Source organism: Leucopleurus acutus, assembly GCF_964270905.1.
Source record: "Leucopleurus acutus genome assembly, chromosome: 17".
Taxonomy (NCBI): Eukaryota; Metazoa; Chordata; class Mammalia; order Artiodactyla; family Delphinidae; genus Leucopleurus; species Leucopleurus acutus.
Genome location: NC_139159.1, coordinates 84,123,029 through 84,139,798, shown reverse-complemented (window position 1 = coordinate 84,139,798; position 16,770 = coordinate 84,123,029).

The following is a 16,770-nucleotide window of genomic DNA, read 5'->3' as shown; positions in this document are numbered from 1 at the left end:
ACTCAGGTGTAACATGAGAGAGGAACTGAGATCACAGGGAAGCTACCAAACTTTTTGACTCAGTCCATGACTGGCATCTGACTCCCAGTGCTACTCAGCTGAGCCCACCACTACTCAGGACACAATTCCTAATCGTGTGGAAGTCAGAGTAAGAAACAGTCATGTTCCAAGACAATGCTGCCCACTCTCACCACCTCTATTCAACATAGTACTGGAAGTCCTCGCCACAGCAATCAGACAAGAAAAAGAAAGAAAAGTCATCCAAATTGGAAGGGAAGAGGTAAAGTTGCCATCATTTGCAGATGATCTGAATACTACTGGGTGGGCCAAAATGTTCATTCGGCTCTTTCTTTAAGATGGCTCAGTAGCACTTAATTGTCTTTAACTTCATTAAAAACAATTTCGTTAGCCTGTATGTGACAGCTGTCATATCAGCATGCATTTAAAAAAAGACGTATCAAAACTCTTGAATTTTAATATTGAAGATGGAAGAAAAAGAGCAACATTTTCAGCATATTATGCTTTATTATTTCAAAAAAGGTAAAAACACAACCTAAATGCAAAAAAAGATTTGTGCAGTGTATGGAGAAGGTGCTGTGACAGACCGAACGTGTCAAAAGTGGTTTGCAAAGTCGTACTGGAGATTTCTCGCTGGATGATGCTCTGTGGTCGGGTAGACCAGTTGAAGTAGATAGCGATCAAACAGAGAACATTAATTGAGAGCAGTCAATATTATACCACACAGGAGATAGCCAACGTACTCAAATATCCAGATCAAGCGTTGAAAATCGCTTGCACCAGCTTGGTTATGTTCATCACTTTGATGTTTGCATTCCACATAAGCAGAGAAAACCTTCTTGACTGTATTTCCCATGCAATTCTCTACTTAAACATAATGAAAATGTTCCATTTTTAAAACAAATTGTGATGGGTGATTGAAAAGTGGATACTGTACAATAATGTGAAATGGAAGAGATCGTGGGGCAAGAGAAATGCACCATCACCAGCCACACCAAAGGCCAGTCTTCATCCAAAGAAGGTGATGTTGTGTATATGGATTGGAAGGGAGTCCTCTATTATGAGCTCCTTCCGGAAAACCAAACGATTAATTCCAACAAGTACTGATCCCAATTAGACCAAATGAAAGCAGCACTCATTGAAAAGCATCTGGAATTAGTGAACAGAAAACGCATAATCTTCCATCAGGATAATGCAAGACCACTAGTTTCTTTGATGACCAGGCAAAAACTACTACAACTTGGCTGGGAAGTTCTGATTCATCCACCATATTCACCAGACATTGCAACTTTGGATTTCCATTTATTTAGGTCTTTACAAAATTCTCTTAATGGAAAAAATTTCAACTCCCTGGAAGACTGTAAAAGGCACCCGGAACAGTTCTTTGCTCAAAAAGTTTTGTGGGAGCTTCCCTGGTGGCACAGTGGTTAAGAATCCGCCTGCCAATGCAGGGGACACGGTTCAAGCCCTGGTCCGGGAAGGTCCTGCATGCTGCGGAGCAACTAGGCCCGTGCACCACAGCTGGTGAGCCTGTGCTCTAGAGCCCGGGAGCCACTACTGAGCCTGCATTCCACAACCACTGAAGCCCACACACCTAGAGCCCGTGCTCTGCAACAAGAGAAGCCACCACAATGAGAAGCCTGCACACCACAACAAAGAGTAGCCCCTGCTCGCCGCAACTAGAGAAAGCCCACATGCAGCAACAAAGACCCAACACAGCCAAAGGTAAATAAATTAAATAAATAAATATTTTTAAAAAAAAGTTTTGGGAAGATGGAATTATGAAGTTGCCTGAAAAATGGCGGAAGGTAGAACAAAAGAGTGAATACGTTGTTCAATAAAATTCTTGGTGAAAATTAAAAGTGTGTCTTTTATTTTTACTTAAAAGCCAAAGGCACTTTTTCACCAACTAAATATGTAGAAGACCCTAAAGACTCCACACAAAAACTTCTAGAACTGATAATCCTAAAATTCATATGGAACTATAAAATACCCAGAATTGCCAAAGAAATCCTGAGGAAAAAGAACAAAGCAGGGGACTTCCCTGGTGGCGCAGTGGTTAAGAATCCATCTGCCAATGCAGGGGACACAAGTTCCAGCAATGAAGACCCAATGCAGCCAAAAATAAATTAATAAATAAATTTATAAAAAAGAATAAAGCAGGAAGCATAACCGTCCCAGATTTGAGACAATACTATTGGGTTGGCCAAAAAGTTCGTTCGGGTTTTTCTGTAACATCTTATGGAAAAACCTGAACTTTTTGGCCAACTCAGTACAAAGCTACAGTAATCAAAACTGTGGTATTGGCACAAAAACCAACATACGAGTCAATGGAACAGAATAGCCCAGAAATAGGCCCACACACCCATGGTCAATTAATCTTTGACAAAGGAGGCAAGAATGTACAATGGTAAAAGAAAAAAAAACAGTCTCTTCAGCAAGTGGTGTTGGGAAAGTTGGATGCATGTATATCAATGAAGTTAGAACACTCTCACCATAAACAAACTCAAAATGGCTTAAAGTCTTAAACATAAGACATGACACCATAAAACTCATGGAAGAGTACATAGGCAAAACATTGCCTGACAAATCGTACCTGAGGCAGTCAGTCTCCCAAGGAAATAGAAATAAAAACAAAAATAAACAAATGGGACCTAATCAAACTTACAAACTTTTGCACAGCAAAGGAAACCATAAGCAAAACAAAAAGACAATGTACAGAGTGGGAGAAAATGTTTACAAACAAATGACAAGGGCTTAATTTCTAAAATGTACAAACAGCTCATACAACTCAACAACAACAAAAAAAAAACAACCCAGTTAAAAAGTGGGCAGAAAAACCTAAACAAACATTTCTTCAAAGAGGAAATACAGATGGCCAACAGCCACGTGATAAAATGCACAACATCGCCAATTATTAGAGAAATGCAAATCAAAACTACAATGAGGTACCACCTCACACCAGTCAGAATGGCCATCATTAAAAAGTCTACAAATAACAAATACTGGAGAGGGTGTGGAGAAAAGGGAACCCTCCTACACTGCTGGTGGGAATGTAAACTGGTACAACCACTATGGAGAACAGCATGGAGATTCCTCAGAAAACTAAACATAGAACTATCATATCCAGCAATCCTACTCCTGGGAATATATACAGACAAAACTAATCTAAAAAGATACATGCACCCCTATGCTCATAGCAGCACTATTCACAATAGCCAAAACATAGAAGCAACCTAAATGTCCATTGACAGATGAATGGATAAAGATGGGGTCTATTTATATACAATGGAATACTATTCTGCCATAAAAAAGAACAAAATAATGCCATTAGCAGCAGCAATAGATGCAACTAGAGATTATCATACTAAGTGAAGTAAGTCATAAAGAAAAAGACAAATACCATATGATATCACTTATATGTGGAATCTAAAATATGACACAAATGAACCTATTTTTGAAACAGAATCTTGGACATAGAGAACAGACTATTGGTTGCCAAGGGGGAGGGGGTTGGGGAGGGATGAAGTGGGAGGTTGAGGTTAGCAGATGGAAGCTTTTATATATAATGTTAATGTTTAATGGATAAACAAGGACCTACTGTATAGCACAGAGAATTATATTCAATATCATATGATAAACCATAATGGAAAAGAATATTTTAGAAAAGAATATATACATACATATATATATATATATATATATATATATATATATGTATAACTGAATCACATTGCTGCACAGCAGAAATTAACACAACATTGTTAATCAACTATATTTCAATTAAAAATATATATTGTTTTTTTAAAAAGGGAAGAAAAAGGTAATGCTCTGTTGGAAAAAAAAAAAGAAATGGTCATGTTGTAGTCAAGATGAAAATAAGAGGTCAGGTAGTTTCAATGTACAGGGATGTTTTTTTGGAAACATCACAGGACAACTTGAGTTACACAGTGCAAATCATTCTGATTGCTAAATCTTCCAAGTAAGTTAGGGTTTTCGGTGAAATCATTGCAAAATGTATAGTTTGCTTTCCCACCTTGCCAAAGGAAGCGCACTTCCTCTGTCATTCTGCCTTTTCTTGTTCTCAGCTGCACTGACCTGGGTGGCGAGCTGCAGTGCCCCTCTCCCTGGGAAGGAGCCTGGAACATGCATTTTTGCCACTTGCCTTTCCAAGAAGCAGGAGTAGCACGTGGCCTGCTGGGACCTAAGGGCAGTGTGCCCTTTTTGGAAGTCCCATCAGAGGTTGGAATGACCTTTGGGGTCCCCCTCACTCTGGTGACACCATTCTCAGCCATTATCTCCCACCTCTGACTTGTCAGCAGCATTCACACTTACTTTGGATTTTTTTTTAGTTCGAAGTCTTTATATTTTATGTATTTAAATCTTTCTCTTTATATTATTTCTCCTTACAGCTACCAAAAGTCTGATGCTTAGTTCTCTTCAAATTTTCTATTATTTGGAAAATATTTTAGACCACCTAGAATTTGGTGTACTGTGTATAATCTGACATTTTCCAATAAAAAAGCAATGCCTGGAACCCATATTTACGCGTGGAGGAAGATCAGTGACTTTGGCTTAAGGGTCTCCTACACATCAGAGGCCGTTGCACACGAGTGGGCAATCCAACCAGGAGAGCCTGAGAAAGGCTCATGGGTGCCCATTCCAAACAAAACCGTGCCTCCCCTGCCAGTCGATCAGTGAAGGCTATGCTGTGATATGCAGAGCTGTAAAGGGATAGGAAAATGCATTGCCGGTGACAATACAGTCCACCTGTGTCGGGTATGGGGACACAATAGCGTGACCGTCTCCTCTGGAGGAAGATGACTGCGCACCAGGACGTGGCTGGCAGGTGCCAGGCAGCCCAGAGGCTCCCTGAGGGGCAGCGGCGCTCCTGGACCACAGGTCTGGAAGCTTAGTGCACTGAAGTCCACTCGTGCACAGAGAGGCTGGAGGTGGAGGCCCAGGAGTCGGACTTGCCCGGGGGCAGAGGAAAGTCAGAGGAGCGGTGGTGGGGACAGCACTGGGGTCTCGTCTCTGGCCCATCTGGATGAGTTTGGGGAACACTTTTAGTTTCATGTGTAAAAGTTCCTGAGCTGAGAAGCGCCAGTGAGATGGTGTGCATTTCAGGGTCCCCAAGACTGCCCTCACCTCTGACACCACTCACAGGTTTCAGGCTCCCCAAGATCACTCTCAAGTTCAATAACTTGCTACATGGACACAAAGAACTCACCTTGAAAGCTGATATAACATGGTTACAGTGTGTTACAGGGAAAAGACACAGATTCAAATCAGCCAAGAGGCTGCATGGGGCAGAATCCAGGGAAAGTTCCAGAAGTGGAGCTTCCGTTGTCCTCTCCCTGCAGAGTCACAGGCAGCATTACTTTCCTGACACTGGTGTGGGACACAGTGCACGGGTATGGCAACAGGGAAGCTCACCTGAGCCTTGGCATCCAGAGCTCTTACTGGGGCCGGTGACAGCTGGCTGCCTACATGACCAACCTCAGGCTCCAGCCCCTCCAGAGGTCGAGCTGATGCCGTGCAGCCCAAGGACTCCACCATAGGTCATTGTTGGTGTAGACCACCTCGCATGGCCCAAGGCTGCAGGTAAACAAAGATAACTCTTCTCAGGCAGGACATTCCAACCATCCAGGAGCCCAGGACAGAGGCCAGCCCTCTCCTGAGGTGAGGGTAGTCTTTTCTGCAAAGGTGATTAAGAGTGGGTTGGAGGGACTTCCCTGGTGGTGCACTGGTTAAGAATCCGCCTGCCAATGCAGGGGACACTGGTTCTATCCCTGGTCCAGGAAGATCCCACATGCCACGGAGCAACTAAGCCCGTGCGCCACAACTACTGAGCTCGTGCGCCACAACTACTGAGCTCGTGCGCCACAACTACTGAAGCTCGCGTGCCTAGAGCCCGTGCTCCACAAGAGAAGCCATGACAATGAGAAGCCCGCGCACCATTATGAAGAATAGCCCCACTCTCCACAACTAGAGAAAGACCGCACACAGCAATGAAGACCCAACGCAGCCAAAAAAAAAAGAGTGGGTTGGAGCCCAGACCTGCCTGCAACTACTGTGACCTCAGGCCAATCACTTCCCTTTGTGAGCCTGGGGTTCTGTCACAGGGTCAGTGTGGAATTAAGTCACTGCAGGAAGACCAGCCCAGGCCTCAGTCCGTGTAGTCCACGTGCTGAGTTTGCGGGACTCTGGACAGGTGCAACCACCTCGGGGGTTAAGGGGAGCCACTCACCCCCACGAGGAGGCGTCCGAACACTCTACAACCCCAGGGGACCCCGAGACCCACGTAGGAAACTGGGACAGGCTGGGGCAGGCGATGCCGCAGGCAAGCATGAGAGGCCTCACGGCCCCCTCCAGCCACTCCAGCCACTCCAGGAGAGCAGAGAGGCCATTCACCCGGGGGGCACCCATGAACTGGCTCAACCCAAGGACAGGGCTGGGAGGGCCCAGGTCCAGCTCCCAGCAGCCCTGTGGCTCAGATGTGATGTCCTGTCTGGATCTTTGCCCCAAGGGTGTGCACAGGGCCAGGCACAAAACCTAGTACGTGAGCACCAAACATGCACGCTGTGAGCATGACCTCACCTGGCCTCCCCATGACCTTCAGGGTGGAAGCCATGACCTCTTTACTCGGGGACGCTTGAGCCTCCCCTAACAGGCCAGGGTCCTCACTGTCTGATTGACCCCAACTGCTCATCTGACTCACTGCTAGCTGCCCAGAGCTGTTAACAATTAATATCTAACAAGCAGCCTGTGGTCTGGGATGATGTCACCCGCAAACACAGGCTGACAAATTGGTTCCTGATCTCGTGAGCTGAGAAGACAACAGGACACAGCACAGGAGTGAGCTGACCAGGTGCCCAGGGGCGGCCGCCCAAGACGGTCCAGTGCCAACATCCAGAACCAGTGGGTCCCTCTGCCCGTGCTCCCTCCCCATCCCAAGACCGGCTGGACGCTTGGCCCCTGTGAAAATGTGTCACCAGCTCGTGTGACCAGCCCTATTAAGCCAAAACCAAACAGCCAGGAAAACCTGTCAGACTGTGTCCTCTGGTTCCGCACGATGAAAACGACAGCGTACCTTTCTTTTTCCAGGTACGCTTCACCATTAAATATGTTTCTTCAGACTGCACTGCCCCTCTGCCCCTCCCTGCCTCTCCAGCCTACCCCCCAACCCAGGTCTTTGGGGCTCCCTTCAAGTAGGCCACAGTCCCTCGGGTGCCACTGGCTCAGGGGACATCCACGCCAGTGGAAGGGACCCCCCCCCAAGAGCAGGGGTTCTTAGACAACCCAACGAAAGATCATCTGGGCCACAAGCAGTGACAGGGCGAAGGGTCCCATTTAAACCCAAACACAGAAATGCTGTTTCCTGAGTAATCAGTCAGTTAGTGAAGCACTGGCCACGGTCGTGCCCATTTAATCTGCAAGCAGAGGTTAAAAGCACAACGTCCATGCGGGAAGGTGGAGTGGAAATCAGACTGTGCTCTGCTCAACTTTGCACCCTGACAGGCAGGCAGGCAGAGTTTTCCAGGGATTCAGTGCTGGTGACATTATATATTGGGCACAACCACTCTGGAAAGCATTTGCATACTTACATCAGTGTTCTTTAAAACGTTTATCCTGTTCCTAGGAATGTGTGCTAAAGACACAATTTAAAAGAAAAAGTTAAAGGCCTGAAGTAGGCACTGTGGAATAATATATGTCCAAATGATAAGTTTTATAAAACTAAAATGTTAATTAGGTAGACATTTTGTTACTGTTACAAAGGCAGTTATCAGGGAGTGATGTCCTGGAAGGTGGCAGAGTAGGAAGCTCCAGGACTCTGTCCCTCCACCTAAAGGACCACTGAGCTGGCAGGAACTCTAAAGTAACTATTCTGGAACTCAAGTCTAGTCAGACGCTTGCAGCATCCAGGAGAGAGCTTGACGAAGAGGGTAGGGAATTTCAGCAAATTCCAGTGAATCCACAGCTGGCCGGCACCTAGCACACCCATCACCTGGCCCGTGGCACACAGCCATGTGGATGCTGGCCTGCGTTTCTGACACAGCTTTGCTGGAGGAAGGACAGGCAATAAGGCCACCATCCTCCAAGCACGAGAACTGTGTTCTGCCGGTTGATTGCTGCTTTTGACCACTGCGGGGCTGGCACAGGTTTGGCTGTCATTGTTTTTGTTTTGTTTTGTTTTTTATAAATTTATTTATTTTTGGCTGCATTGGGTCTTCGTTGCTGCACACTGTCTTTCTCTAGTTGTGGCGAGTGGGGGCTACTCTTTGTTGCGGCGCACGGGTTTCTCATTGCAGTGGCTTCTCTCGTTGGGGAGCATGGGCTCCAGGCGCATGGGCTTCAGCAGTTGTGGCTCACGGGCTCCAGAGCACAGGCTCAGCAGCTGTGGCGCACAGACCCAGCTGCTCCACGGCATGTGGGATCCTCCTGGACCAGGGCTCGAACCCGTGTCCCCTGCGTTGGCAGGCAGACTCCCAACCACTGTGCCACCAGGGAAGCCCATTGGCTGTCATTGTTTTAAACACTGGTTTCAAATGGGTAAAAGTGGCTTCCAGGGGGAATTAAAAAGATACTTGTTTCTTCCCCTTTTGGGAACTAGATATTTAAGGAAATCTTTGTTAGGTCACTGGCTGACCACATGGAAAGTTAAACAGAAACTTCAGGGATTACACTTTGAAAAAGTAAGGAAAAGTCACAGGTGGCTCCAACCCTCAAAAAGCAAGATGCAGCAACCCCAAGGGGTGGGGGACTTAGAATACAGAGTTGGCATCAAACGATGCTCAGAATGTACCAAGCAGAAACTGTGGGACTGAAATGTACAATACTGAAATGAAAAACTCACTGGAGGGTTCAAGAGCAGATCTGAGCAGCAGAGGGAAGATCAATGAACTTGAAGATAAGACAACTGGTTTTTTGGTTTTTGGCTTTTTTTTTCTTTTTTCTGTTGTGGTTGTTCTACCTTGTTGCAGTTGTTTCAACTATATGTGTGTGTGTGTATATATATATATATATATATATATATTTTTTTTTTTTTTTTTTTTTTTTTTTTTGCAGTACGCGGGCCTCTCACTGTTGTGGCCTCTCCCGTTGTGGAGCACAGTCTGCGGACGCACAGGCTCAGCGGCCATGGCTCATGGGCCCAGCCACTCCGTGGCATGTGGGATCTTCCCAGACCGGGGCGCAAACCCGTGTCCCCTGCATTGGCAGGCGGACTCTCAACCACTGCGCCACCAGGGAAGCCCTCAACTATATTTTTATTTTCCCTAATTCTATCTTTCTAATTTTTTGTAATTTTTTCTAATTCTTTGTTATTGTACTGCTCCTTTTTTTCTTTTCTTTTCTTTTTTTCTTTGCCGTGCCACACAGCTTGCGGGATCTTGGTGCCCAGGTCAGGCCCAAGCTCCTGTGGTGGGAGCTCCGAGTCCAAACTGCTGGACTAACAGAGAACCTCAGACCCCAGGGAATATCAGAGTGAGGCCTCCCGGAGGTCTTCATCTCGGTACCAAGACCCGGCTCTACCCAACTGCCTGCAAACTCCAGGGCTGGATGCCTCAGGCCAAACAACCAGTAAGACAGGAACACAGCCCCATCCCTCAAAAAACAAACAAACAAACAAAAATATGTTACAGACGAAGGAGAAAGGTAAAAACCTACAAGGCCAAATAAATGAAAATGAAATAGGCAACCTACCTGCAAAATAATTCAGAGTAATGATAGTAAAGATGATCCAAAATAACGGGAACAGAATGGAGAAAATACAAGAAACGTTTAACAAGGATCTATAAGAACTAAAGAGCAAACAAACAGTGATGAACAACACAATTACTGAAATTATAAATACTCTAGAAGGGGCTTCCCTGGTGGCACAGTGGTTGAGAATCTGGCTGCCAATGCATGGGACACGGGTTTGAGCCCTGGTCCGGGAAGATCCCACATGCCGCGGAGCAACTAAGTCTGTGTGCCACAACTACTGAGCCTGTGCTCTAGAGCCCGTGAGCCACAACTACTGAGCCCACGTGCTGCAACTACTGAACCCCGCGCGCCTAGAGCCCATGCTCCATGAGAAAAGCCACTGCAGTGAGAAGCACCGCGCACTGCAACGAGAGTAGCCCCCGCTCACCGCAACTAGAGAGAGCCCGTGTGCAGCAACAAAAACCCAACACAGCCAAAAATAAAATTAAAAAAATATATTACAAAAAATATATTAAAGGGCTTCCCTGGTGGCGCAGTGGTTGATAGTCCGCCTGTCGATGCAGGGGACACGAGTTCGTGACCCGGTCCGGGAAGATCCCACATGCCGCGGAGCGGCTGGGCCCGTGAGCCATGGCCGCTGAGCCTGCGCGTCCGGAGCCTGTGCTCCACAACAGGAGAGGCCACAACAGTGAGAGGCCCGCGTACCACAAACAAAACAAAACAAACAAACAAACAAACAAAAAATATATATATATTTAAAAAAATACTCCAGAAGGAATCAATAGGAGAATAACTAAGGCAGAAGACTGGATAAGTGAGCTGAAAGATAAAATGGTGGAAATAACTGCTGGGGAGCAAAATGAAGAAAAAAAGAATGAAAACAATTGAAGACATCTCAGAGACCCCAGGGACAACATTAAACTCAACAACATTTTAACTATAGGGGTCCCAGAAGAAGAGAAGAAAAAGAAAGGGTCTGAGAAAATCTTTGAAGAGATTATAGTTTAAAACTTCCCTAACATGGGAAAGGAAATAGTCAATCAAGTCCAGGAAGTACAGAGAGTCCCATACAGGATAAACCCGAAGAGACACACGCCGAGACGCATATTAATCAAACTATCAAAAATTAAATACAGGGGCTTCCCTGGTGGCGCAGTGGTTGGGAGTTCGCCTGCCGATGCAGGGGACATGGGTTCATGCCCCGGTCCGGGAGGATCCCACATGCCACGGAGAGGCTGGGCCCATGAGCCATGGCCGCTGAGCCTGCACATCCGGAGCCTGTGCTCCGCAACGGGAGAGGCCGCAACGGTGAGAGGCCCGTGTGCTGCAGAAAAAATAATAAAATAAATAAATAAATAAATACAAAGAAAAAATATTAAAAGCAGCAAGGGAAAAGCAACAAATAACATACAAGGGAATCCCCATAAGGTTAACAGCTGATCTTTCAGAGAAACTCTGCAAGCCAGAAGGGAATGGCAGGACCTATTTAAAATGATGAGAGGGAAAAACCTACAACCAACATTACTCTACCCAGCAAGGACTTCATTAAGATTCGACAGAGAAATCAAAAGCTTTACAGACAAGCAAAAGCTATGAGAGTTCAGCACGACCAAACCAGCTTTACAACAAATGCTAAAGGAACTTCTCTAAGCAGGAAACACAGGAGAAGAAAAAGACCCACAAAAACAAACCCAAATCAATTAAGAAAATGGTAATAGGAACACACAGATCAATAATCACCTTGAATGTAAACTGAGTAAATGCTCCAACCAAAAGACACAGACTGGCTGAACAGATACAAAAACAAGATCTGTATATATGCTGTCTACAAGAGACCCACTTCAGACCTAGGGAAACATACAGACTGAAAGTGAGGGGATGGAAAAAGATACTCTATGCAAATGGAAATCACAAGAAAGCTGGAGTAGCAATACTCATATCAGATAAAATAGACTTTAAAATAAAGACTGTTACAAGAGATAAGGAAGGACACTACATAATGATCAAGGGATCAATTCAAAATGAAAACATAACAATTGTATTTATGCAATGCAGCCAAAAATAAATAAACAAAAAATTTTTAAAATGTATGCCCCCAACATAGGAGCACCTCAATACATAAGGCAAATGCTAGCAGCCATGAAAGGAAAAATCGGCAGTAACACAATAATAGTGGGGGACTCTAACACCCCACTTACACCAATAGACAGATCATCCACACAGAAAATAAATAAGGAAAACATAAGCTTTAAATGACACAAACAACCAGACAGACTTAATTGATATATTTAGGACATTCCACCCGAAAGTGGTAGAATATACTTCTTCTCAAGTGCACACAGAATGTTCTCCAGAAGAGGTCACATCTTGGGTCACAAATCAAGTCCTGGAAAATTTCTGAAAATTGAAATTATATCAAGCATCTTTACCCACCACAACACTATGAGATTAGAAATCAATTACAGGAAAAAAAACTGTAAAAAACACAAATACATGGAGGCTAAACAGTGTACTGTTAAATAACCAAGGTATCACTGAAGAAATCAAAGAAGAAATTTAAAAATACCTAGAAACAAATGACAACAAAAACACGACAATCCAAAACCTATGGGAGGACTTCCCTGGTGGGGCAGTGGCTAAGAATCCACCTGCCATAGGCTTCCCTGGTGGTGCAGTGGTTAAGAATCCACCTGCCAATGCAGGGGACACGGGTTTGAGCCCTAGTCCGGGAAGATCCCACATGCCGCAGAGCAACTAAGCCCGCGTGCCACAACTACTGAGCCTGCGCTCTAGAGCTGATGAGCCACAACTACTGACCCCATGTGCCACAACTACTGAGCCTGCACTCTAGAGCCCATGCTCCGCAACAAGAAGCCACCGCAATGAGAAACCGCACACCACAATGAAAACCCAATGCAGCCAAAAATAAATAAATAAAATAAAAATAAAAAAAAAACAGATGAATGGATAAAGAAGATGTGGCACATATATACAATGGAATATTACTCAGCCATAAAAAGGAACGAAATTTAGTTATTTGTAGTGAGGTGGATGGACTTAGAATCTGTCATACAGAGTGAAGTAAGTCAGAAAGAGGAAAACAAATACCGTATGCTAATGCATATATATGGAATTTTAAAAACCAGTACTGATGAGCCTAGTAGCAGCACAGGAATAAAGACACGGATGTAGAGAATGGACTTGAGGGCACGGTGGGAAAGAGGAAGCTGGGATGAAGTGAGAGAGTAGCACTGACATATATACACTACCAAATGTAAAATGAACGGCTAGTGGGAAGCTGCTGCATAGCACAAGGAGATCAACTTGTGATGACCTAGAGGGGTGGGATAGGGAGGGTGGGAGGGAGGCTCAAGAGGGAGGGGATATGGGGATATATGTATGCATATAGCTGATTCACTTTGTTATACCGCAGAAACTAACAGAACACTGTAAAGCATTTATACTCCAATAAAGATGTGAAGAAAAAAAAATGACAATTAGAATTACCCAGTATAAGGAGCAGAAAGAAAAAAATGAAGAAAAATGAACAGATCCAAGAAACCTATGAAACACTATCAAATGTACCAACATACACATTACAGGACTCCTAGAAAGAAGAGAAAGGGGCAGAAAAGATATCTGAAGAAATAATGGACAGGAACTTCTGAAATCTGAGATGTGAATATGCACGTCCAATGCCAAACAGGATAAACAGAGGTCCACAGTGAAACAAATTAGAGTCAAGTTGTCAAAACCCAAAGACGGAGACAATTCTGAAAGCAGCAACCGAAGAATGGCTCCTCATGTACAGTGAAATAAAAGGGTATTAGATAGTAACTCAATGCCACAAGAAAAAATAAAGAACACTAGTAAAAGGAACTGCATAGGTAAATGTAAAAAGCTAGTATTACTATACTTTTGTTACAGCTTGTAACGTCTCCTTTTCCTACATGATTTAATAGGCAAATGCATGACAATAATCGTAGTGTGTCATACAAAGATGTGACCTGTGACAATAACAACATAAAGGGGGGACAGAGATGTAGAGTGTGTTTACACTACTAAACTAAGTCAGTATTATTCCAACTAAGTTGTTATCAGCTTTTAATGTAATCCCCAAAGTAAAGACTAAGAAAATAGCTAAAAAATATACAGAAAAGTAAAGAAGGGAATTAAAATGGTACACTACAAAAAAAAAAAAAAAATCAACTAAGGACTTCCCTGGTGGCACAGTGGTTAAGAATCCACCTGCCAATGCAGGGGACACAGGTTCGAGCCCTGGTCCGGGAAGATCCCACATGCCGCGGAGCAAGTAAGCCCATGCACCACAACTACTGAGCTTGCGCTCCAGAGCCCGCACATCACAACTGCTGAGCCCGTGTGCCACAACTACTGAAGCCCATGTGCCTAGAGCCCATGCTCTGCAACAAGAGAAGCCACCTGCAACAAGAGGAGCCACCACAATGAGAAGCCCACACACCACAACAAAGAGTAGCCCCCACTCACCGCAATTAGAGAAAGCCTGCGTGCAGCTACGAAGACCCAACGCAGCCAAAAATAAATAAAATTTTTAAAAAAAAGCCAAGATTCAACTACAAGCTGTCTACAAGAGACTCTCTTTAGATATAAGGATATCAAGGAAAAGCCCAACAGAGAGGGTTTCAAGTCTACAGAACATTTAAAAAAGAATAAACACCAACCCTTCTCAAACTCTTCCCAAAAACTGAAGAGGAAGTAATACTTCCTAACTTATCCTATGAGTCTAGCATTACCATGATATCAATGAGAGACAAAGACGAAAAACTATGGACCAATACCCTTATGAGTATTCATGCAAAGATCCTCAACAAAATACTAGAAAACCAAACTCAACATATTAAAAGGACTATGCATGGGGACTTCCCTGGTGGTCCAGTGGCTAAGACTCCACACTCCCGATGGAGGGGGCCTGGGTTCCATCCTTGGTCAGGGAACTAGATCCCACAGGCCGTAATTAAGAGTTCACACGCGGGCTTCCCTGGTGGCACAGTGGTTGAGAATCTGCCTGCCAATGCAGGGTACACAGGTTCGAGCCCTGGTCCGGGAAGATCCCACATGCCATGGAGCAACTAAGCCCGTGCGCCACAACTACTGAGCCTGCACGCTAGAGCCCGTGAGCCACAACGACTGAGCTCACGTGCCACAACTACTGAAGTCCACGTGCCTAGAGCCCGTGCTCCACAACAAGAGAAGCCACCGCAATGAGAAGTCTGTGCACCGCAAGGAAGAGTAGCCCCCGCTCGCAGCAACAACAGAATGCCCGCACGCAGCAACAAAGACACAACGCAGCCAAAACTAAATAAATAAAATTTATAAAAACTAAAAGAGTTCGCACGCCACAACTGAAGATCGCGCATGCCGCCACAAAGATCCTGCATGCCACAACTAAGACCTGGCGCAGCCAAATTAATTAATTTTTTTAATCCCCATTTAAAAAGGATTATGCATGATGACCAAGCAGGATTTATTCCCAAAATGCAAGAAGGGTCAACATATGAATATCAACCATTGTAATACATCACGTTAATAAAATGAGGAAAAAACCCCACTTAATCATGTCAACTGAGGCAGAATACTACCCAACGTGATCTACAGATTCACTACAATCCCTATCAAAATCCCAATGACATTTTTTTGCAGAAAGAGAAACACCCATCCTAAAATTCATATGGAATCTTAAGGGACAGCCAAAACCACCTTAAAAAATAACAGGTAGGGACTTCCCTAGTGGTCCAGGGACTTAAGACTCTGTGTTCCCAATGCACAGGACCCTGCTTCAATCCCTGGTCAGGGAACACAATCCCACATGGCACAACTAAGCATTCTCATGCCCAACTAAAGATCCCACATGCCACAACTAACACCCAGTGCAGCCAAATTAATTAATTAATTAATAAGGTAGAGGACATACACTTCCTGATTTCAAAACTTACTACAAAGCTACACTAATCAAAACAGTGTGATGCTGGCATAAGGACATATAACCAATGGAAGAGAATAGAGCCTAGAAATAAACCCTTGCATGTACAATCGATTTTTGACAAGGATGCCAAAGACCATTTGTTATGAACTGAATGTTTGTGTCCCCTCAAAATTCATAAGCTGAAGCTCTAACCCCCAATGTGACTGTATTTGGAGGTAAGGCCTGTGGTGATAAAGGTTAAATGAGGTCATAGGGTGGAGCCCTAATGCCATAGGACTGGTGCCCTGATAAGAAGAGGGAAGTGACACCTGAGATCTTTCTCCACCAAGTGAGGACACAATGAGGCGGCTGTACTGTAAGCCTGGAAAGGAATCCTCACCAGGAGTTGAATCAGCCAACACCTTGATCTTGGACTTGGTTTGTTTTTTTTTAATTTATTTAATTAATTTATTTATTTTTGGCTGTGTTGGGTCTTTGTTGCTGCACGAGGGTTTTCTTTTAGCTGTGGCGAGCAGGGGCTACTCTTCATTGAGGTGCGCAGGCTTCTCATTGCAGTGGTTTCTCTTGTTGAGGAGCATAGGCTCTAGGCACACAGGCTTCAGTAGTTGTGGCATGCAGGCTCTGGAGCACAGGCTGACTAGTTGTGGCACAGGGGCTTAGTTGCTCCGTGGCCTGTGGGATCTTCCCAGACCAGGGCTCGAACCCATGTCCTCTGCATTGGCAGGCAGATTATTCATCACTGCACCACCAGGGAAGCCCAATCTTGGACTTCTTAGTCTCCAGAAATGTGAGAAATAAATTTCTGGTTTTTAAGCCACCTGGTCTGTGGTATTTTGTTATGGCAGCTTAAGCTAACACATTCAGTGGGGGAAAAAAAAAAAGACTTCCAAAAATGTTACAGGGAAAACTGGATAACCACACGCAGAAAAGTTTGAAGTTGGACCCTTATCTTATACCATATATAAAAATTAGCTCAAAACAGATCAAAGACTAAAACAATACCTAAAAATATAAAATCCCTTAGAAAATGTAGGGGCAAATCTTCATAATCTTGGATTTAGCAATGAGTTCCTGGATATGAC